This window comes from Podarcis melisellensis, assembly GCF_964234715.1.
Source record: "Podarcis melisellensis genome assembly, chromosome: 1".
Lineage (NCBI taxonomy): Eukaryota > Metazoa > Chordata > Lepidosauria > Squamata > Lacertidae > Podarcis > Podarcis melisellensis.
In genome coordinates, this window is record NC_138528.1 from 32437869 (window position 1) to 32462550 (window position 24682).

The 24682-nt window shown below is 45.8% G+C and overlaps 1 protein-coding gene and 1 long non-coding RNA gene across 5 annotated transcripts in view; both read left to right on the forward strand.

Annotated features, from left to right (window-relative positions):
• Positions 1-24682, forward strand: part of SLC25A21 (solute carrier family 25 member 21) — a 276895-nt gene that overhangs the window by 85324 nt on the left and 166889 nt on the right. The window lies entirely within an intron of this gene.
• On the forward strand, positions 2-24594 carry LOC309372808. The gene is made up of 3 exons (XR_014169693.1): positions 2-890; positions 19882-22646; positions 23047-24594. It is a non-coding gene; the product is annotated as an uncharacterized lncRNA (long non-coding RNA).

Below are 24682 nucleotides of genomic sequence, written 5' to 3' on the forward strand. Positions count from 1 at the left end.
CACCAAGTAAAAGTTATTTGCTCCTTAAACTTTAAAAAGAGAGTGTCTTGCGTGGTTTTTATAGGAGGGAAAAGAGAACTAATTAACGGGTCAAACAACCAAGGGCTGACATACGCATACTCTGCAAATGGGAACTAGAGTCTAATTCCCATGCATATGCAGCAAAAGCGTGCTCCTTCCTGCCTCGGCCTGCTTATTTCTGTTGCAGAGTCTTTGCTGGTGAATACGGCAGTCTTTCCTGTCTTCTTTCCACACCAGGGTCTCATTATGGAACTGTCATTGTAACACAGGTGCTATTTGCTCAAAATAGATGCAACCAAACAGAAGGGAGACTTATTCAGCAGAAGAACTGGCTTTATTGGGGAAAAGGGATAATTTAGTTTCAATATGTACCATCCAAGAAGAAGAAAAATGGAAAATTCCTGTCATCATCTTCACTGTTTCCAACAGGCCTCCTTGTTGAACTGGAATCACTTCTGGATTTGATTTGGACTAATCTGACTGCTGAATATTTCTAGTTGCTGAGTATTTTGTAAATGAGACACAATTTAGAAACTTGCACCACCCTGAAGCATTTTTAAAAGTTAACAATTTTTTTAAAGTCTGCATGACAGAAAGAACCCCAAGGCTCGCTTGTGAAAGTGGCAAAACACATAAGGGCTGCTTTTCCTAAAACATTGGAAATACTGAACTAACGCACAAATATGAAAAATTATACTGCTATATGACTGAGGTGCCAATCCTATAATAACTTAGAAAGTAAATGCCATTTAACTCACTGGGGTTTACTTCTAAGTAGACATGTATAAACTAGCACTATATAGGAAGCTGGTACACTAATATTTATAGTATTTTGCAGCCTGTACCACATTAATCATGCAATGCTGGAGGTTGGTATTAAGGTTACAGTATGGTGTGATTTGATTTGTTCTGCTGGAGTTGTTTGTTGCTTATGCCTTTGGATTGGGTTTGGTTTCTATATGTTCAGACCCTCCCACTGTCCCCATTTCCCAGGGACAGTTGCAGATTTACATAAGCTGTCCCTGTTTCTGATTTGATCCCAGAAAATCTCACTTTTCCTTAGGACGTCCTTATTTTCATCAGGGAAATGTTGGAGGGTATGGAGTTATCCAGCCTCTGAGCAGTCCCAAGGCAGTACTGTATAGGGAAGGTTTATTTTTTTTAATGTTTAATGTTTTTATATATATTGGAAGCCACCCAGAGTGGCTGGGGCAACCCTGCCAGCTGGGTGGGGTATAAATAGTAAATTTATTATTATGGAGAATTTCTCATAGGAGAATTTCATAGAATTTCATAGGAGAAATGTTGGAGGGTATGTATGTTGTGTCTCTGTTTGTGGGCCTTCGGTTTTCAAAAATATGTGGTATTTTCAGTTCCATTACTTTCCACAGCCAGGTCTGTAGCTTTCTGTGTTTCGCCCTCCCCCCCACAAGATTTCAAAGTGGATTAGAAGTTATTGTGCCTCAATAGTGCCCTTCTATAGCTTATAGGCTGTGTGGCCATTTTACATTTGCATGCCAGTGCTTTCTTGACCACCTCCAGGGATCAAGTATGAAGTTTGCAGATTGTTCATCCAAAGCATAGGTGCCAACTCTAAGAGGCTGAGGTGTCCTCAAAGTATGTGGGGACAGGGCTGAGCCCTCCCAATCTTGAGGGCCCAGGCCTTCCCGTAGTGGCAGCGGGCCTTGCTGGACCTTCCCGAAGTGGTGTCAGGTCTCATTGGGTCTCCCCATGGTGGTAGTGGGCCTTGGCATGTCTCATGGCCTCTTCCTGACACGCGTGATATTGCTAGAATATTGTATTTTAAAGTTTATAAAGTCTTTCTAGCCAATGTGGTAAATTAGGGTTGCCATATTTCAAAAAATGAAGATACAGACACAAACGTTGTTGAGCTTTTTTCAACATGGACACTGATTCCGACTGCAATATTCCGGGTGTGCGCAGGCATTTTTTGGGCTACCTCTCACGAAATGTCTCTTGGCCCTTTTTCTGAGCAGGACAAGTTGAGGCAGGGAGGTGGCGACAGAGACTCTTGCCTCACTGCATGGGCATAATGAGGAGGGCATGAGTTCCAATTCACTGCTCCTGTCACCAGAGACAGTGGACTCCTTCTGCCTTAACTCTGTGTCCAGGGCAGCTGTCTACCAGCTCCACCTGGTACGCAGGCTAAGACCCTACCTCCCCGCGGACTGTCTCACCAGAGTGGTGCATGCTCTAGTTATCTCACGCTTGGACTACTGCAACGCGCTCTATGTGGGGCTACCTTTGAAGGTGACCCGGAAACTGCAATTAATCCAGAATGCGGCAGCTAGACTGGTGACTGGGAGTGGCCGCCGGGACCACATAACACCGGTTCTGAGAGATCTGCATTGGCTCCCAGTATGTTTCCGAGCACAATTCAAAGTGTTGGTGCTGACCTTTAAAGCCCTAAATGGCCTCGGTCCTGTATACCTGAAGGAGCGTCTCCACCCCCATCATTCAGCCCGGACACTGAGATCCAGCGCCGAGGGCCTTCTGGCGGTTCCCTCATTGCGAGAAGTGAGGCTACAGGGAACCAGACAGAGGGCCTTCTCGGTAGTGGCGCCCGCCCTGTGGAACGCCCTCCCATCAGATGTCAAAGAGATAAAGAATTACCTGACATTCAGAAGACATCTTAAGGCAGCCCTGTTCAGGGAAGTTTTTAATATGTAATGCTGTACTGTTTTTAACACCTATTGGGAGCCGCCCAGAGTGGCTGGGGAAACTCAGCCAGATGGGCGGGGTATAAATAATAAATTATTATTATTATTATTATTATTATTATTATTATTATTATTATTATTATTATTATTGAAGGAAATATGTTAGGCGAATAGACAACATTAACCACAAGCAGGTAGATTCTCTAGACTGAGGGAATGCTAAAGAGACAAGCCACTGCTGCGTATAAAAATGTGATCTGCTTTTTCAACAGGTGGAACTTCTGTGAGAAAGTTGCGAGTGGAGTGGGGGCAAATGTGCTGCCCAAGCTTTTTTAGTGTTTTTCCTAGAGCAGTTCCACAAGCTGAAGAGACAAATCTCTTTTTTAAACTGATCAGTGGCTTGCCTCCTGGGCAAGAGGACCCTCTGTGGCAAAAAAAAAACCTAAAGAGAAAGCTCCGGCAGTGGTTATCTTTGGCACATGCACAGAGCCTCATCATCGCATAAGCTCAGAGGGCAGGCCAATACCCTTTCAAAGACAATATCCTTACACAAAACTGTGAAAAACCGCAGAAGGGCACTATCAGTCGAGAAGCTGGGATTAAGGAATGAGTCCTTCCCTGGGAGTTTCTCAAACGCTACCCCGCCTCCCTGCCCCAGGTTGCTCATGCAGAGTATCTTGTGGCCTACTGTAAGTTGGGGGGTGAGAACGCAAGCATATTCCTGCTGTGTAATGAAAGGAAAAGACAACCAGTGAGTGGCTATACATATGTATACACACTGAGGTTATGCCACTCGCTGGGGTGCCTGTCCCAAACCTAGTTCTGGCTATGCCTGAATGGTTGCATTCCTTTCCCTTCCCCTCCTCTTGCTTTTCCTTTGCTACACTACTGGTGGTCTGCTGGACTATGTGCAGATGTTTCTCCCATGCTATTTCATGCTTACTTTAAAGTGGCTGTTTAGTAGGGGAATAGAGAATCAACACGTGGGGGACCATCTGCTCCGATGGTGTTCCTAAGCAAACAGCAGATAGCCCTGCCACTGTCTTTGATCCCATATCGCTGCTTTTGGCTTAAGTTTCAAGCTGCTGAGCAAAGGTGCATGTGAGCTTGTGCTTTCTGCCCTTTCTTTCACAGTAGCAGTACTTACAGATGTTTGCTCTGGGACTTTCTTTTCCAGTCTGTTTCTCCTGTCACTCTGACTGTGACTGGAGGACTTGATTTCCTGGCTTTTCTCTCTCTCCTCTGTGAAGCCAAGATGCTTCTTCCAGTCAGTGACTCGTTTCTCAGCTGTTCTGGTGTTTGTGCTTTATTTCTGTACCCTCAAATGTACAACCCTACATTTGGTTTCTCCTTTCAGAGAAGGCCGGGCTCAGCACTGAATGTTATAATCCTTTCCAAATCAGGTGTCACACCAAAAAGAAGAAAATTCAATATTTGTGTTGTTAAAGACAACATAGAAAGAATTGTTCTAAGCACCAAGGACAGGCAGCGGCACACTACATAAAAATGGCATTTAAATGGCATTTGGGTGCTTGCATTTTGGTTGTATTCAGGACCATGAAATTCTTATTTGTTTAACATGACAGAGCATTTGTCTCTGGAGGACAAATATTGAGGACAAATATTGAGACTGCCCCCTCATGAATCACAGACAATGCTCAGGGATAAAGCAGGAATTGCCTTTTTATATTCTGTCAATTGATAAGTATGCCTGGGCTTTCGGGAGGGAATTTTGATTTTTAGTAATTGTTGTAATTTTGCTTTTTAAAGTGTGCTAAGATCTTATGTATGGGTTAGATAAAATATAAAGGTAAAGGTAAAGGTACCCCTGCCCGTACGGGCCAGTCTTGACAGACTCTGGGGTTGTGCGCCCATCTCACTCAAGAGGCCAGGGGCCAGCGCTGTCTGGAGACACTTCCGGGTCACATGGCCAGCGTGACATCGCTGCTCTGGCGAGCCAGAGCCGCACACGGAAACGCCGTTTACCTTCCTGCTGGTGAGCAGTCCCTATTTATCTACTTGCACCCGGAGGTGCTTTCGAACTGCTAGGTTGGCAGACGCTGGGACCGAGCAGCGGGAGCGCACCCCGCCGCAGGGATTCGAACCGCCGACCTTTCGATCGGCAAGTCCTAGGCGCTGAGGCTTTAACCCACAGCGCCACCTGCGTCCCTTAGATAAAATATGTTAAATATTAAATACATTGTAAATCACCTGGAGACCTTTTAGTGTTACAAGTGACTAATAAGTTGGATAAATAATAATAATTGAAACTACTCTAGTGGTATCAAAGATAGTGGTTAGGGCCAGGCAGAGAACTGGAATGAAAGGGAGCTGAAATATTTGCATCAGTTGCATTTGTTTATTTATTAGTTTCTTAAGTTTCTTAAGCTTTAGTTTCTTTAGTTTGTTTTATAAATAAAAATAATACCTTTATGACTGAGTATGAGTATGTGTGTATGTGTGTGTGTGTGTGTGTGTGTGTGTGTGTGTGTGTAAAATCCCTGGATGCATACCGTAATGAAATATGCTGCGTGTGCCTATGCTTGAGAATACCCCACTGAACTCACTAGGACTTATTTCTTTGTAAACCTACATAGGATCATTCCGAAGATCCCATGTTCATTCCGGAGCTCTACATGAAACCAATTCTTATATGTAAGAATTCTGTTTGCTGTCTTAATACCTTTGAAAGAGATGAATAAATAGAATGTTTTGGTGTGTGTGTTTTTCTACAGACAATTGGAAATTACTGTGCTGCTGTTCTATTTTCCAGATGTGGAAAACAGCTTGTCTTTCTCTTTCCTGTTTTAAAGAGGCTAGTCTAGCTGAATTTGTTTCAGATGGCAATGAAATTAGAGGCACACATGGAACTGGGAATGTTCATTTTTGCATTACCCTACTAATTAATTAGGAGTGATGAAAAATCACTGCAGAAGTCTTCACTAGGCTTTTTAATCAAGTTAAATCCAGACACAGTATTGCTGCTTTTAGACATCTCAGCTTGAGCTACTTTATGGAGTCCATTTGGTTTGCACCTCAACCTACGTATTGCATGAAATAATGTATTTTGTTGGAACTGTACAGTTGTGCATGAACATGTACAACTTAAAACTTTGCGACTGATTAATCCTACAAAAGATGAAATCTTCCCTAGTTCAATTCCATAATGGAAGCTAGGCCTGCAGCAGCCGCCGTGAACCAAGCTTTAGAACTGGTTCTTTCCTTTCCCCAGTAATTTGTAACCTCTGCACTGCCACTCCTTCCCATTCTGCTAAGTAATGTGAGAAACCCCAGACCACATTTCCTGTCAAGCGAAAACATTCAAGGAGGGCATGGAGCAAGGGAGTCCTGATAGCCCCTCAGAGAAACTGGTTGTGGAGTGGGGGGGGGGCAGTCAGTCCCCAGGCATGAGATTCTCCATCCTTAGACTCTGGCCAATGTGTGTGCATTCTGCTCAGTGATGTCACTTTATCTGTATCAAAAAGCTATGGAAAAGCAAAATAATAATAATAATAATAATAATAATAATAATAATAATAATAATAATAATAATTGTCACGGCCACCCAGGACGGGTCCCAGCTCACCAGAGACCTCACTCCGTTGCAGTTTATTTACAGGAAAAGTTTATTGAAGATTTCTGCTTCTCGTACAGTTCAGCATTGTGGCCGTACGTCTGTCACGTTAGACCGCTGAAGTCCCCTCTGACTCCTCCCCTCTTCCACACCAACTTAATAGCCTGGCTCTAGACCACCTCTTCCTCTCCTTTCTTTTCCGCAGGGTCTTCCTGCCCCCCTGGGTTCCCTCTCTCCGTGACTCGCCTGAGGCTGAATCCTCTGCCGCCTCTTCCCCCCTCCTTCTGGCTTTAGGGCCGGGCTCCTCCCCTGAGCTCTCTCCACTTCCGCGCGCCTCTACGTTTGAACTTGGCGCGCGTACGTTGCTGCTGACCTTTCTTTCGACCGCTACACCACCCCTTGTTCTGCTCTCCACCCTTTCCGGCTGAACACCTTGCTCCAACCCCCTTTCTCTGTTCTCTCCTAATCCTGCTCCCTCCGAGAGGCTGACGACTCCACCCCCTTTTCTCCGTTCCGGCTGAGACGCCTCTTGCTGCGTCTGTCTTCCACTGGGCTCCTCTCCGCTTCTCCCTTCTCCTCCCTTTTGCTTGATTAAGGTAACCCCCTTTTGAGAATCCTCTGACTCGCTGCTCAGACTCGTGGATTCCCTCAGAATTCCGTCATCTTCTTCCTCATCCTTCTGCCCCTCCTCCCACTCGCTCTCCGTCTCCTCTGTCATCTCCTCCTCTCTCCCAGAAACCCTGACATCCATCCCCCCCTCGAAGCCCCCCCTTCCCCCCTCCCGCTCGCCGGGTGCAGGTTGAGGAAAACGTGGTTCTTCCGGGGTCGGTTCAGGATACAAGTTGTCCACTTCAACGTTCTCCTCTGTCATCTCCGTATATGTGTGTTCGAACTCGGGTTCCCCACCCACAGACCTCACAGTCTCTTCCTCCATCACTGCTTCTCCTGGCGCTGCCTGCCAAGGACCTACCATCCATCTCTGACTCCATGCCTCCCCTGGCTGATCCACCCACCAACAAGGGCCTGTCTCCTCCCCCCCCAGTCTCGGATCCCTGGCCGGGCTTGTTTCGGGCGTATGGCCCTCGGGTGAGGAGAAACCCTCGAACGTGCTGTCTGACAAAGTGGGCGTGAAAAGCCAATCATCAAAATACTCCTCGGGCATGGGCTTGTGCGGAAAAAGTGCATGGAACTCCTCCTTCAACAGGGGTTCGTCCAACGCGTAACCCGGCACCCAGCTATTGGCAGAGGCCGGAGTGCCTTCCCTGGCTAGAAAATATTCAACTCCCTCCTCCCCCCATCTCGAGTCCAGTATCTCTGTGACCTCGTTAAGAGGTTCTGGTCTTGGCGATTCCCCCCCCTCAGGCGCCCTCCTACGTGGCTCTGGGAGTGCTCCTGACTCTTGAAACCTGTGTGGGGTTTTGTAGGGAGTGAGCACCGACCTATGAAAGACCGGGTGCACCCTGGAACCCTCCGGAAGGGCTAGACGAAAAGCCACCGGATTGATCTTAGCCTCAACTTGATATGGCCCTAGCTGCCTGTGTCCTAACTTCTTCTTGGCCAATGACCTGGCCGGCATCGCGTGGGCTGCTAACCACACCCAGTCCCCAATCTGGATGTCCTCTCCCGCCCTCCTGTGCTTATCGGCCTGCACCTTATACGCCTGTTTTGCCAGCTCCAAATGTCTCCGCAGCTCCTCGTGCACCTCTTGCAACTCCGCTGCAAACTGGTCGGCATCTTGAGGCCCCCCCCCTCCTGGTGCCGCAAATCTCGGGAAGGTTCTGGGATGACGGCCATTGTTCGCGAAGAAAGGCGTCACCCCGGTGGATGCGTGTTTCGTGTTGTTGTAGGCGAATTCAGCCATCGGCAGATAGTCCACCCACGCCGCAGGTCGCTGGTTGGCGTAGCACCGCAGGTACTGCTGCATGATCGCGTTGACCCTCTCCGCTTGACCGTTGGTTTGTGGATGTCTCGCCGATGTCAGGTTGATTTTGACGTGCAAGATGCCCAGAAGCTTTCGCCAGAAAGTGGAAACAAACTGGCGCCCCCTGTCGGACAAGACGGACTGCGGAAGTCCATGCACTCTGAAGACGTGATCGATGAAGAGCTTTGTGGTCTGTTCTGCCGTCGCCACCTTGGCACAAGGGATGAAATGCGCCATCTTGGTGAACAAGTCCACCACCACTAACACCGCCGTCTTACCTCTGGAGCTGGGCAGGTCCGTAACAAAGTCCAACGCTACCCTCTCCCACGGTTGCTGCGGTGTCTCCAGCGGTTCTAGCAATCCCGCCTGCTTCTGGTGCACTGGTTTGGACCTCTGGCAGATATCACACCTGGCGACGTAGTCCGCCACCTCTCCTCTCATCTGGGGCCACCAAAAGTCTCTAGCCACCAACTCCATCGTCTTCTCTTTGCCGAAATGGCCTGCACTAGGGGCGTCATGCAATTGTTGCAGAACCTTGGCTCGAAGATCGTCGGTGGGCACGTAAAGGGCACCCTTACGAGTCAAAAGTCCATCTTGCAATTGGAACTCATCGTTGTCTCGCGACCCTCCGCGTAGCTCCTCCATCTTGGACTGTGCAAACTGATCCCTTTGCAACGCGCGTCGCACCGCGTCCAGGTCGACTGCGATGGTAGCGCACGTCCACGCCTGCGGTGCGAAAATGTGCTTTGCTGCGATTGGAGCTGCTTCCTCCAAGTATTGCGGCTTTCGGGACAGCGCGTCTGCAATAACATTGGAGTCTCCTGGGATGTATTCTATTTTGAAGTCGAAATCCGCAAAGAACTCCGCCCAGCGCATGTGTCGCTGGGTCTGTAACTTAGCCGTCCGCCAATACTCTAAGTTCTTGTGATCCGTGCGGACTTGCACCGTGTGCTTGGCTCCTATTAAGAAGTGTCGCCACGCTTTGAAAGCTGCATGAATGGCCAACAACTCCCTGTCCCATATGGTATAATTGCGCTCCGTCTTGCTGAGCTTCCGGGAGTAGAACGCACCCGGTCTCCAGTTGCCTTGCGAATCCTCTTGCAAAAGAACGGCCCCAACCGCTCTGTCTGACGCATCGGTCTCTACCCGCATGGGTCTGCCGGGATTCACGTGGAGCAGCTGCTCTTCGGAGGCGAAAAGACCTTTAAGCGTCCGGAAGGACCGCTCCGCTTGTTCGGTCCAGACGAACTTCTTCTTCTTGGAACTGAGGGTGTCAGTGATAGCCGCCGTCGCGTTCGCAAAACCTTTAATAAACTTGCGGTAAAAATTGGCAAAGCCGATGAACCTCTGGACCTCTTTCCGATTTCGAGGGCTTTTCCAGACCAACAGCGCTTGAACCTTAGCCCTGTCCATGGCCAGTCCCTCGTCGGACAACTTGTAGCCAAGGAAATCAACCTCTCTGACATCAAACTGGCATTTTTCCAACTTGGCGTACAGCCTGTGGTCCTTCAGCCTCTGCAGGACCTCCCTCACGTCCTTATCGTGATCCTCCGACGATTCCGAGAAAATCAGGATATCGTCGAGAAAGCAGACACACTTCTTGTAGAGGAGACCTGCTAGCACGTGGTGCATAAATGCTTGAAAAACGTGGCTGCCATTTTGGAGACCGAAAGGCATGACTCTGTATTCGTATGTGCCCAGAGGGGTGAACATGGCGGTCTTCCACTCATCTCCTTTCCGGATGCGGATGAGATTGTAAGCTCCACGTAGGTCCAGCTTGGTGAAAATCTTGCCCCTCCTGACGGTCGCTAAAAGGTCGTCAATCTTGGGCATGGGGAAAGCTTTGGGCTTAGTCAAGCTGTTTATGAACCTGTAATCCACTATAAGCCTTTTTTGGGGCGTGTTTTTCTTCTTCACAAAGAACACAGGGCTGCCACCCGCTGCTTTAGATTCCTGGATGAAACCTCGCTTGAGGTTATGGTCTATGAACTCCCGAAGCTCTTGCATCTCGTCTTCCGACATGGAGTACAGCTTGGCAGCAGGCAGTTGCGCCCCTGGCACTAAATCAATCGCGCAGTCGTAAGGTCTGTGAGGCGGCAACTTGTCAGCTTCCTTCTCACAGAAAACCTCCAAGAAGTCCTGGTACTTGTGAGGCACTGTTTGCACCATACCCAGATGCAACTGCTGCTCGGCTTCTCCTCCCTGATCGGTCTGAAAGCAATGCTGAGCACAATACGATGAACAAAAGGTGATCTGCCGCTGGTACCACGCAACCGCGGGACTGTGCCTCTCCAGCCAACTCATGCCTAACACGATGGGTGTGTCCGATAAGTGGGTGACATTGAAACTAATAAGTTCTCGATGGTTGCCAATCTGCATCATCATGGGAGGGGTTTGCTGCACCACTTGCCCCCCCAGCAACTTCCTGCCGTCTACCGTGACCACGTTTAGAGGCGTCGTTGCAGGCAGGAGCGCCATGTTGTGCTGCTTAACGAACTGCAGTCCCACGAAGTCGGCGTTGCTTCCCGAATCGATCGTTATTGGAACCTCGAGGAGTCTCCCATCAGGCAACTGGAGTGTTGCTGTGAGCAGAACTGCTGGTCTGGGAGGCAAAGGGTCCACGCTCTGCAGTGATGCTGGGGGCTTGTCTACAGATCCGCCTGGCTGAGCCCCAGTAGCTCTGCTTCCAGCCAGGCACTGTCGTTTCCCTGAAGCTGCTCCCCTGGTTGCACCTCTGCTGTTACAGTTGCCAGTGCTGCAGTGTGCTTCTGGAGCCTCTGGGGGCACTCTTTCGCCATATGGTGCGCACTGTCACAGATGTAACACTTCCTGGTTCCTCTAGGAGGCTTCGCTTTGGCTGCACCAGGGACAGGGCTCTGGGATGGCTTCTGAGCCCTAGCACCACCAATCTCCATTGGCTCCTCGCTGTCCTTCCCCATTGGCGAGGGGTGCGCACGGCTGAAATCCCTGTGCACAAAAGGGAGAGTCCTCGCTTGCGCACGCGCTTGGGACCCGTCCTCCTCGTGCCACGGACGTCCCTCATGTCGAATTCCAATAGCTAAAGCCCGTTGCACCACGTCTTCTAGGGTCTGGGGTCTGTCCCCCCTAGCGATCTCATCCTTGATGGGGGGGCTCAATCCCTCCCAAAAAAGATCTCTGACCGGCTTACTGTCCTTTGGCCAATCTAAGGCGGTGAGCAATGCAAAAAATTTAGAGTGGTATTGGCGCACAGTCGCTTTCCCCTGCCTCAGCCCGTGCATTTGACGGCGCGCAATGTCCACATCCACAGAGGATTGAAAACAAGAATCCATCGCTTTGATGAACGCAGTTGAATTGCGACGGGCCGGTCCATCTTCGCGCCACAGATTGCGTAGCCAAGCCCTGGCCTCCCCATGCAGGTGCGAAACAATGAACCCCACTTTCTCCTCCTCATCTTTAAAATCGTGACGGAGTAAATGCAGTGCATATACGACGTCCGCTCTGAAATTGGGATAGTCTTGCAAGTTGCCATTAAAATGCGGAACCAGGGCACCCCCCCTCCGTCCAAGCGCAATGCCCTCCGCTCTGGAACCTGGGGCCCCCGCCCTGTCCGCGTGTTCCCACCTTGCCTGCAAATCCTGGCACGTCTTCTCCAAGTCGTCATTCTTCTTCTGCGAAGCAATGACTGCCGATGTGAGAGCGGTAACCTGATCCCGCAGTGCAACCAGCTGCTCCTCAGCGCTCATGGCTGCTCCCGTTCGTGAGCTTCGCAAAAAAAATTTTTTGCTTTCTGAGAGGGGACTTACTGTCACGGCCACCCAGGACGGGTCCCAGCTCACCAGAGACCTCACTCCGTTGCAGTTTATTTACAGGAAAAGTTTATTGAAGATTTCTGCTTCTCGTACAGTTCAGCATTGTGGCCGTACGTCTGTCACGTTAGACCGCTGAAGTCCCCTCTGACTCCTCCCCTCTTCCACACCAACTTAATAGCCTGGCTCTAGACCACCTCTTCCTCTCCTTTCTTTTCCGCAGGGTCTTCCTGCCCCCCTGGGTTCCCTCTCTCCGTGACTCGCCTGAGGCTGAATCCTCTGCCGCCTCTTCCCCCCTCCTTCTGGCTTTAGGGCCGGGCTCCTCCCCTGAGCTCTCTCCACTTCCGCGCGCCTCTACGTTTGAACTTGGCGCGCGTACGTTGCTGCTGACCTTTCTTTCGACCGCTACACCACCCCTTGTTCTGCTCTCCACCCTTTCCGGCTGAACACCTTGCTCCAACCCCCTTTCTCTGTTCTCTCCTAATCCTGCTCCCTCCGAGAGGCTGACGACTCCACCCCCTTTTCTCCGTTCCGGCTGAGACGCCTCTTGCTGCGTCTGTCTTCCACTGGGCTCCTCTCCGCTTCTCCCTTCTCCTCCCTTTTGCTTGATTAAGGTAACCCCCTTTTGAGAATCCTCTGACTCGCTGCTCAGACTCGTGGATTCCCTCAGAATTCCGTCATCTTCTTCCTCATCCTTCTGCCCCTCCTCCCACTCGCTCTCCGTCTCCTCTGTCATCTCCTCCTCTCTCCCAGAAACCCTGACAATAATAATAATAATAATTTTTATTTATACCCTGCCTTCCCCTGCCAGAACCGGGCTCAGGGCAGCTAACACCAATAAAATTACAATAAAACGAAATAGAAAAAAAAGAAGTTAATTAAAATACGGGTAGTACCCCTTAAATCAAAACCATAAGGGGAGGGAAACATAAGGGTCAGACTGAGTCCAAACCAAAGGCCAGGCGGAACAGCTCCGTCTTGCAGGCCCTGTGGAAAGATGTCAAATCCCACAGGGACCTGGTCTCTTGTGACAGAGTGTTCCACCAAGTCGCGGCCAGTACTGAAAAGGCTCTGGCCCTAGTTGAAACCAATCTAACGACATTGTGGCTTGGGACCTCCAAAGTGTTGTTATTTGTTGAACTTAAGGTCCTCTGCGGGGCATACCAGGAGAGGCGGTCCCATAGGTATGAGGGTCCTAGGGCTTTAAAGGTCAAAACCAGCACCTTAAACCTGACCCTGTACTCCACCGGTACCTTTCTTCAATCCCAGGCTTGTGGGAGCAAACTCTGATTAGAGAAATGTACATGCACTCTACATGCACTCTTATTAGCTCCTTTGCTTCAAGTCCAGATTATGATACACTAACACAGAATTCAGACTTCTCTTTCTGACTTAACTACATCCCTGAAGTTGCCATGTTTCTGTGACTACCTAACCCACTTCTCTGCTGTGGATTGCGACCATTTTGTATGGCCTTCTTTCACACAGAGAGAACGGCATTGCATGGAAAACTGTGTTGTTTGTCTGGGTCAGTCCCCACTGATAAATAATTTTATAAAACTTTCCCTTAAGTTTAGTACATACTGAATATATTAGTGATGTGCTTTCCATCAACCCACTGCTTTCCCAAGACAGTGTATCTACAGGCTTTTTCCACTTGCTTTGTAAAGAAGGGCATATAAAACGGCAAAATTAACTTTCCCCCCTTTGAAATATCTTGTGAAATCATCTGCTTAATGGCTAGTTTAGCATCGCCAGGTTTTCAGGGCAGTTGACAAATTGTGCAGTTTTAATGCATGGGAATAATGGAGCTTATGGGGCATAAACCTACTGGTTGTAAATCCTCCTTTGATCTTCTGGTGGTTTGTTAGGGTTTTAGGGGGCATTTAATTTAATCGTTTAATTTTCGTCTAAGAAAACAAAAGAAAATGAGCCAATACTGAGGAAGAGGGAGTAATACAATTTTACCATTTTTACCATTGATAAAAACAAAATGTAGCAGCAGCCATAGCTCTCCTCTGTCCACTGCTGATTTCTAAAGAGCAACAGTTTGCATCCACTACATCAGTAGCTATATGTAATTTCATTATATCATGAATTGTTTAAGAAAGGCAATCGCAAAGCCTTTCATGGTGCAATACAGTGGTTACCTCGGGTTACTGACACTTCAGGTTACAGACTCCGCTAAACCAGAAATAGTACCCCAGGTTAAGAACTTTGCTTCAGGATGAGAACAGAAATCTCGCTGCGGTGGCGCAGCGGCAGCGGGAGGCCCCATTAGCTAAAGTGGTACCTCAGATTAAGAACTGTTTCAGGTTAAGAACGGACCTCCAGAACAAATTAAGTTCTTAACCTGAGGTACCACTGTAGTGTTGTTTCCTTGTTGTTGTTTTAATAACAAAATAGTGAAGTATATTTAGCGCTTTGTCAGGACATGATTTCAGCTTTGATGCTAGTATTTATTAGAATTCATATCCACCCATTAAAATCCATTACAAAATTATATTCAAGAGAATAGGGTGGGTTAGGGTTAATGTTTAGAATATTTTCTCTGTAACGTTTAGAGTATTGCTTCTGCATGAAATGAAATAGGATAGCCTTGCACAGACTCTCTCTCTCTCTCTCTCTCTCTCTCTCTCTCTCTCTCTCTCTCTCTCTGTGTGTGTGTGTGTGTGTGTGTGTGTGTGTGTTCCTTTCCCTTTAGGAGTTTCACGGAAAGCAGGCTCTCACCAACTGCATTTTTCCTCATCTCAGTACCTCAGTGACACAACTGATTTCCCCTTTCTTTTAGATTTTAACAGAAGAGGACCTAGAAGCACCATCTGGTATTCTAAGAGGCCATGTGTACTTCTGTAAGCTTTATTTACAGATGTACAGCAAAACGCTATCTTCTTTTTAAAATGTATTGTACTTTGCTTTCTAGAAGGCAAACTTAGTGGTAAACATGCTGGCATCAGGTCTCTCTGCTGGTGCTATGTGGAAAAGATAACAGCCCGGGAGGCTTTAAATCCTCATATTGTTGTGGCTTCTTAGTTTTGTCAGGTGCTGTGACTTGGTCCTAACACTGAGCTTAGGAGACAAAACAGTTGGAAACCTGGTGAATGGCACCAAGGGTCAGTGAAATTTACTATGGGCAGCTGCTGCTTCAAAGCAACTCTCTGTGCAGAAGCCTATTAAGAAGTAGTAGGTTACTTTCCTGCAGTTTCCCTTAGCATGATGGATGATGTTCTGAAAAGCGAAAGGACTTCCTGTGCCATGGAGGTTGCTTGTGTGTGTTAGATGGTGAGGGCAAGACATTCTTTATTTAGTTAAGTTACCAAATAATTAATGCTACTAGGCTGTTCAGCACTGCCATTTTTGTTCAGATCAATTTGTGTACAATAACATTGCCTCTAGCTCCTGAACAGTATTTTCATATTTGTAATCTGTAATAGGGTTCTTTGAATTAGTAATAGAATAAAGTCAGTGTATAACACATCAGTATCAAGAGTCGTCAGATATTCGGCTCCTGCTATAGTTATACTCAGTGGTATTTTTCTAGCAAAAGTGGTGCCGGGACACACCATGAATGCTTTTCTCATTCTCTTAGAATGGCAATGGCGCCCACGTGAGAGGTGCTGGAACTGAGTTCTGGTGAGTTTTAGCTGAAAAAAAGTCCTGTTTATACTGCACATTGGAGTCTTATTCTAGAACTGAGATTCCCAAATTGTGAGTCTGGATTTTTGTTTGTTTATTGTTTTCACAGTGGGATTTTTTTTTTGGGGGGGGTCCCACATGCCCCTCTTCACATTTCATGTTGGATTTGCATATGGGAGATCTGGGTTCAAAACCCAGTTCTACCTTGAAACACACTGGATTATCCGCTTGACAGGATTGCTGAGCAAATAAAATTAACCATAAATCTAGAGGGGATAGTGTACCCTCTAATATTTCAAAGATTTAGACTGCAGTCCTAGATATACCTGGCTGGGAATAAGTTCCATCGGACGTAGTGCTAACAAAGTAGTTCTGTTAGTGCAAGGATTTCTGCTTGCGCAGTGGAACACCCCCCCTCTCCCTGCACACCCCTAACTTTGTTTTAGGGCTCCCCAAGCCTTCTAGCAAGGCACAGGGCACATGCAGGTAGTTGAGAAGGGGAAGGTCCTGTTGTGGTAATCCCTGTGCTGACAGGGCAGGTTAGAAGAATACAGCCCAATGATTCATAGAAGCAGAAATACATAGGATTGTGCTCTTTGGCTACAGTCTTATATATACCATAAAGCTAATACTGCACACAATCTGGGGAAGCCCCACTGAACTTCTGCTTAGATAAGACACATATTGTGTTGCCATCTTCTAAAGATGCTCTTCACATTTCCTGACTCTAATAGAGCTGGCTCTGGAGACAGTGGCTGCAACTCTGGAAGCTTGACTTGAGCAGAGAGGCATACTACAGTTCTCTTGTTTAATCTGTGCAAGGAGAGTCTCCTCACAGGTTAATAAATAAATAAATAAATAAATATTTTTTTATTTATCTCCCGCCCTCCCCAGGCGAAGCTGCGCTCAGAGCGGCTAACAACAGTTAGATCTTATGGGGGAACTAAGCCTACCGGGGGAGGCAGGGGGCTGAGGTCCCACCTGTTATATACTGAAGTTTTCACCCTGGGCCAGCAGGGGAATACTGTAGATAGTTTTCACTCAGGTCTACATATGCAAATAAGGAATTGAAAGTGACGTTCAGTGAGTGGATAGTTACAGAAAGTTGTTACTGCTGCGTTGTAGTGGAGCTCTATATAAGTAGGCTGGCTGAACCCTTCAGTTCTGTTCTGTTCTGGCCTGTGAATAAACAAGAGCTGTCTGAAGAATTGCTGAGTCGTTTGATATGTTCACCCACAATCTAATAGCAAGCCAATTTTTCAAGGAGGGGGATCGGCCCCCTCAATACTCTGTAGCCACAACGGGCCCCGTTGGGCATACCCACGGCCACAGCAGGCCTCATTTGGCCTTCCCGAGGCTGCAACGGGCCCTGTGGGGCCTCCTCCTACCTTGTGATGTCACATGTGCGGTGCACGTGTGACATCACAATTGTGTGTGTGTCCCCCGAGTTGAGCGGAACCCAGCTTATGTGCGCCAAGGCCTATTCTTTTCCCCGCTTTAGACCTGTTCATTGCTCTCTGCTGCTACATGAGGCAGCAGAGAGCACATCTCCTGTCTTGCAGCACAAAGCCAATATTTGTGGCCCCTGCTAGCCTTGTGGAGGCCCTGGCCCAGAAACAGGATTTTGCCTCAAGGATTCTCCCAAGCCATAGAGGTCCATAGTTTCTCTCTCCTACCTTCTGTTCAGCATGCCCTTGTGCATACCACCCACTTTGTTAATAGAGAAAGTGGTCAGAGCATATCCAGATGGTTCAAAAAGGTTATCGGTCACTCCACCGATGCTTAGTTTCTCAGAAAACATATTCCACTCCTCTCATGGTGCTTCTGCAGTTGTGGAGATTATCCCCCACCTATTTTCATTTTGTTCTCCCAACATGAACAGATTATAAAGATCACACGTAACGTACATTCAGCGCCCAGAAAGAGTACAGAGGCCACCGGTTATTTCTCTCCCTACCAGCCTCATGAACATAGGTAAAATCCTTTTGAGGAACCATTTCAAGTGCTAAGTAACTGGACACCACCATGCGTCAAAGTTTTACAGCTCCAGCTGTACAGCATGTACATGAAGGGAAAGAAGTATGCAACAAGTCTCCTGTCTCCCTTCATCCTCTTGCAGAGTTCCCCACCACATATGCACGCTGTGCGTTCTTCCGCCCACATAAGGCAGGGTAATATCCGGCCCCGAGTGAAGAAATACTGACAATAAAACTGCAGCACAAATGTTCCAAGAATAGTGTCCAAATAACCAGATTTAGTACATCTATTCGTATCAGTTTAGGAAAGCAGCATAGGAACTCTGTTTACAGGTTTTTCTTGTCCTAAAACTGCTTGCAGGTGCTTCCTTCTTGTACAACACATAGATGCCAGAGAATAGTTTTCTGGGATCTTTTTGAGGCAGTTTACTTATGGAAATCAGTCAGTGGTTAGCATATACGGTAGATGATATTCTACCTCATCTACTGTTGTTATATTTCCCCCCACAAGTCTGCATTTAAAACTGAATTTTCCCTCTGTAGGTCTGTTAGCAACTGATCAAGCCTTAATATCTATTATTATGCATTGACTTACTGTTCCTAGGTAGAATATCTAAATCCTGTTTAGGCCAGTTCTCCTCTGAAGTTTCTCATGTTTTATGTTTTTAGAAATGCTGCAAGCCGCCCAGAGTGGCTGGGGAAAGTTCTTTGCTATTCAAATTATTAATGAATTAAAATATTGATTTACATTAAAACGTGGATTGGATATGAGTTTTGCTGACTAGATGGGCAAGACAACCTAAATTGTGTTGAGATCAACACAGATTGATACAAGACTATGTGCATGATATTGCCACATTTTCCAGAGAATGAACCTATACTTGTTTGAATATGTTATTCCACTGACTAAAAAGAAAATCTAGTTTGATGGCAGCTTAAATTCAGGCATTTTAAAAACAGATCAGTTTGCAGTTCTGTTGACTAGGATTCAGTATGCACAAAACTGCAAATATGTTCCATGAAACTAATTAGACTTGGATTTGGTCAATATCTGTGGAGGAATCCCCATCTATTTATTGAATTTCTATACCACCTTTCACCCAAGGATCACAGGGCAGTTTACAATATAAAAACTATGCTTCTTTTCTGATGAAACATTTTTAAAAAGATACAGATAAATTGAAAACGATTCAATAAAGAGCAGCAAAGAAGAAAAGGGATAAAATAGATTGTTGAATAGGGAAATGTTAAATAAAATGGGCATGTTTGTCTTTAGCAATATAATTTGGTCTTGACAGTCTTCAAATATTATAAAACCATCTAGGAAAAAAATTTCTGCAACCGCTGGCAACAGATTATGGGACAAATTACGACAGTTTTCAAATCGAGTTAGCATCAGCAGTTGAAAAACCCATTGGCTGATAGAGCAAATTGGAAAGTGTAGAGCCATTTTCTTTGGGATTTTTAAAAATAATAGTCTGGACAAACAATTAGGAAAGATGGTTACAGTTGAGTGGCCCCTACCTCAGTAAAGGGGTGAACCAGGACTCTGTGCAATAAACATTCTTATTACCCCCACCCCCAAATCTCTTGAATGGCCATTACAACTCCAGACCACAAATTCTAAATGTAGCCAGCATATATGAATTTCAGCAACAGATTCCTTGGATCTTGTACAGGGGGGTGGCGGGAGAGTTTTATTCTCCTTATGGTAGTTAGTCATTCCAGTCCTGTTTATTTATGTCTTTGCTGGCTTTTTTCCCTCCCCTTGACCCTAGGTCCAGAAGCAACTTCAGGGTCCTGCCAGTGAAGCCGTATGTTATTCCTGGCTGGGTGAGCTGGGGAAAGTGTCAAAGAGAATACTTCTCTTGTACCCTGCATGTGTCAGAGAGAGGCAAGGAGAGGTAGTGAACATCTGCCCATTTTTGGCTTTGCTCTATTGAAAACAATAGAGGGGGAAGAAGGGAGAAAACCCTTGTTTTGCTGCCAAGACCAGGATCTGATGAATATGTAGCATCTAAAAAAGCTACTGGGGATTCCAAATTTTACTTTAAGAACTTGAGCTTTTTTTGTAGCAATGTTAGAAGTCAAACAGGACATGTGTGACTCTCTGTAAATCATTTATTTTAGCAGCAAGTAAAACCCCCTTCATTCCTAATGCCCTGCTTTTAGAGGAGTAGTTAAGTGTTTGATTTGGTATTCCATTCTCCTCATTGGCTGTGAGCATCATGAGACAGATGACTGAGATGCTGTCACATAACCAGTTTTGTTCATTTTTTTTAAGCAGGTGCTGGCACTGCTAACAGGAAGGGTCAGATGGGGACAGCTGAGAAGTTACACACACAAAAAAAGCTTCCTGATGTGGAAAACGTTGAGGACAGTTTAGCTGCTGTGAGACTCTGCATCAGCTCCATTTGCGAGATTTCCAGGCTAGCTCTCAGGTTTTCTCTCAGGAGGCTAGCTCTCAGTTTTTTCTCAGGAGACATTCTGGATTCAAGTCCCTGCACAATTGTGAACTTCACTGGGTGACCTTGCACCCCTTCAGTTGGCACTCCTTCAGTTATCCATGTGCACCCCACAAATTGACTTTAGGGGTCCCACCAACTCTCTGGAGCAGATTTGACTACAGTGCAGAGATGTTTGCCTTTTTATAAAGCTATTGTCTCATTTAGAAGTAAAAACTTGTAAAGATAACAATTCCTTCAGATTTTGTTTTTTTCTTACTGCTCAAACGAAAACAAAAACAAAAGTTGAACTTCTTAAAGCCAGACAGATCCACCTCAGTGTAGGAAAGCTAGCCAAATCTCATTTCCAAAACATATGGTTTGCCTGCTTCTCTTTGTTCAGTAAAATTCCATATCTGCAGTGTTTCCTACTTCTTGCCAAAGGATAGCTAGGCTTGACTTCAAACACTCATGGGTAGAAGTCAATGAAAGACTTGACCTTCATTATTATTATTATTGTGGTTAGTAGCTAAGCTGACTTTGAAACTTCTAAGAGCATATAGAATAACCTGATGTGCAAATGAAATCTTCCAAAATCAGAACTGGCAGCTATAATTTTCATGGGCATCTGTCACATAAACCTGAGTTCCCAACCCCAAAAATAATTTGTTCAGGTTTATTTTGCTTATGAGTACTTCTAAGGTGGCCATGAGTCCTGTATTTGAAAGGTTATCCATTGCAGATTTAAAGTTAAAGAACCTTGAGAAGGGAGAATTGTTGCCCATTGACAGTTGACATCTAGACAGCAGGCATATGGGTCAACAGACTACAGACTTTCCTATTATAGTGAGATGTGTTTCTATTTGAATTAATAGTATTGTTATTTTTATAAATTTGCATCCAAATTCTTATCTGCATTTTTATTTTTGCAAATCTGTGTCACCATTTGCCTTCTTTTGATGTTCTACTTCCTCTTTTTATGATCCCACCCTAATAAATTTTCATTTGACTTCTGAACCTATATATTTAATGGTCAGTTAATATCAGCCACTAGACTATTTCTTGATTACTGTATTAAAGTATTGGATAAGTGGTTTACATAAAAACAATGACATACAATAAAATTTCCTAAATACCGGTAAATAGATCAACACAACTGTACAAATGAAACCGAGTGGTGTACAAATCAAAAAATTAAAAATTAAGAGTCAAGGTCAGTAAGAGCATGGTAAACCCTGCCTCACAAATAAGCTATAATAAAGTTTTTCTGGTGATAATTGGAAGTGTGTAACAATCAAGTTCCATTATTAGCACCTCAGAAGCCAACCAATCCACACACACACACACACACACCAGTTCTATGTGCAGTCATCTTTTGAAATTGCTCAAGGGCAATTGAGCTTAACAATTCTCATAACTATGTCAAGGGAACTACTGGATTTGTCTAGCAGGCATGTGCTAGGACATTCTATGAATAAATATTACACACACATATATACACACAGAGAGAGTTACTAGGAAATCAAAATGCGGTCATGAGCCTGAATCTCTTAGCAGCCATAGAAAGGTTGGTTCTCTTCCAAATTCTGTGAATCAAACTGCAGGGGTTCGTTTTGTGAAGAGAGCCCTGCAGGATTCACACAGCTGTAGAGGGAAAGCAAGTATCTAATCCAGCTGAAACAATTCCAAACTCCAACAAAGCCAGTCAAGCCACAAAACTGTTGTTTTCTGTTTTTAATATTCATGAGTTGTATTGATTACATGAAAAACGGTTTCCTTCTTCTGCCTCTGCTTTACTCATGGGGTAACTATTAATAGGGATCATGTCTCTGTTTGCATCTACTAAGTATACCCAGGAGTAACAAGATGAAACACAATGGCCTACCTTTGACCTTATTTCCTTAAAAAAAAACCAAAGGGAAGAATAATGAAAATATGCTTATTATTATACATAGCAGGCTGTAATGGTATGGGGAAATTAGGCGTATTCCGTGTGGTCGTCTGGATCCAATGCCTAAAAACCAAACCAATAGTTACTGACTGCAACATCCAAACTGTTGGGGATCTGATAATCCATTTTCTAGGCTCTTGTAACATCTAAGGTAGATTACTGGAATGAGTGCTACATGGGAGTGCCTAGGAAGACCAGAATACATCAGACCATCCCCCGACCTAAACTAGTTCGTTAAGAAAATCCCCAAACTCGGTTCCTTGGGTGACTCTGGGTCATCTCTCTGCGATAGCTTATCTTAACGTTTTAAGTGTCTATATGCTTATCACATTTATACATTTTAAATTTATTGTTGTACATTGTTTTTAATGTTTGTTTTCCTTCTGGGATTGTACCCCCAAGAGTGTTTTATAAGCTGGTCTCTGACTGTAATAAATTATCTATCTATCTACCATCAGTGAAACTGCTAACTGGGAGAAGCCAGGGACAGGATCTGTATCAGAGGAAACCTCCTTAATAAGCTCTCAGTTTGCACATAGATACTATTGCTTCAGTGTGATGGAAGGTGCTGGGAGTTAACACTGGCCTGTAACCCAAGCATTTGCTCTGTGCTTCATTTGTCATATAAAGTGTTCCCCTTTCCAAAGTCATTAGGTAAAGGTAAAGGTACCCCTGCCCGTACGGGCCAGTCTTGCCAGACTCTGGGGTTGTGCGCCCATCTCACTCAAGAGGCCAGGGGCCAGCGCTGTCCGAAGACACTTCCGGGTCACGTGGCCAGCGTGACATCGCTGCTCTGGCAAGCCAGAGCTGCACACGGAAACGCCGTTTACCTTCCCGCTAGTAAGCGGTCCCTATTTATCTACTTGCACCCGGGGGCTGCTTTCGAACTGCTAGGTTGGCAGGCGCTGGGACTGAACAACGGGAGCGCACCCCGCCGCGGGGATTCGAACCGCCGACTTTTCGATCGGCAAGCCCTAGGTGCTGAGGCTTTAACCCACAGCGCCACCCGCGTCCCTCCAAAGTCATTAGCACAGAGGTATTCCAAAGTCATTAGCACAGAGGTATTCCCATTTACTGGTATAGTGGTTAAGAGCGGTAGTCTCGTACTCTGGTGAACCCGGTTTGTGTCTCCGCTCCTCCACATGCAGCTGCTGGGTGACCTTGGGCTAGTCACACTTCTCTGAAGTCTCTCAACCTCACTCACCTCACAGAGTGTTTGTTGTGGGGGAGGAAGGGAAAGGAGAATGCTAGCTGCTTTGAGACTCCTTAGGGTAGTGATAAAGTGGGATATCAAATCCAAACTCAAACTGCTGCTGCTGTGGTGCAGGGAGCAGAGTCTATTAGCAGTGTTGGAACAACAAAATCAAGGGTCCCCAGTCCTCAGGTCCTGCAATGAAGAGCCTTGAACTCAGTTGTAGGAATGAGCTTCTGGTGCTTTTTGCGCTCTCTCTCTCTCTCTTAATTGCACTGCAGGGTTTTTGGTTCGCCTATGTGAGTAACGTTCTAGTTTGGTTTCTATGTTCACTTAGTCTTAGAGTGCACGTACTATGAATCTCTGCTAGCCGTTGAGCAGGGCTGGAAAAGATTTACATGTGTCTGAACTAGCAGAGAGAAGTGCATAAATTCACATAGTAATTCTCATAGTTCTCATGCTCGGTATGAGCTTAATTCAGTTCTGTGACATTTGGAAAAGTTTGTCTAGTATTAATACTTGGGTTGTTGTTTTTTAAGTAGGGGGCTATTCTGACAGACATACTGTTGAAATAAAAACTTGAAAGAATGCACCTCAGATTTTACAGGTGCACAGAACATTCATTTGTAATGACTAATAGATCTTTTTCTTAAAGGCTGACCTAATGTTGAAAGGAATGTTTTGTTTACATACGGTGCTTTCGTTTATTGACAAGTACCAAAATGTATGACCAAATCGGGATTTTGTACAGCATTTTTTATTTTTTCTGGAATCGTTTTCTTTGTCCCCCCGACCACCAGCAGGTTGATATGGATTACTGTATTTCCAAAGGAAATAATATTCCTTGAAAGGCAGAATAATGCAGAATAAAGTTGATTTTTAAACAAAACTAATACAACTCATGTATTGCAGTAACACATATCTAATATAATATGCTATGATATTGTGATTAATTTCTGAAAAATAATGAACGAGCACTTACTGTCATCATTAATGTCACATGTCTCCTGGGAAGCCTTTATTGACATAGTGTCAAAAAACGCTGAATGCCAGATGGAGTGGCAAGCAATAGGGAGAGGGATGTCAGCTGGAGTGCACAGCTGGACTGATGTCATCACTCAGCACCAAATGCACAGCTGGTTGTAAATTGGGCATGAAGGGTTCAGAGGGAGAAGGAAAGACTAGGCAGATCAGCAGTAGCAATGGCCGCATCAGATCTTTGTGTCGTGCCAAGGATGTTCAATGTGTTTCTTTTTTGCCATTGGACAAACCTGAAAGCAATGCAAACAAGGAGATTGCTTTCTATTATCCTCCTTAGAAGTAAATGTTCAAAATAGCCCCACACAGTAAATGTACTGTTCGAAATTATATTTTGTGAGGTCTTTAGCTTCATTGGTTCCAGGCTTGATTGTGCCTCTGCATCCATGAACCTTTTTAGTTTGGCCCATGGTTGCTGCTTGCCCCACTTCTTTTGCCTCTTCTATCCTATCCTTTGTCT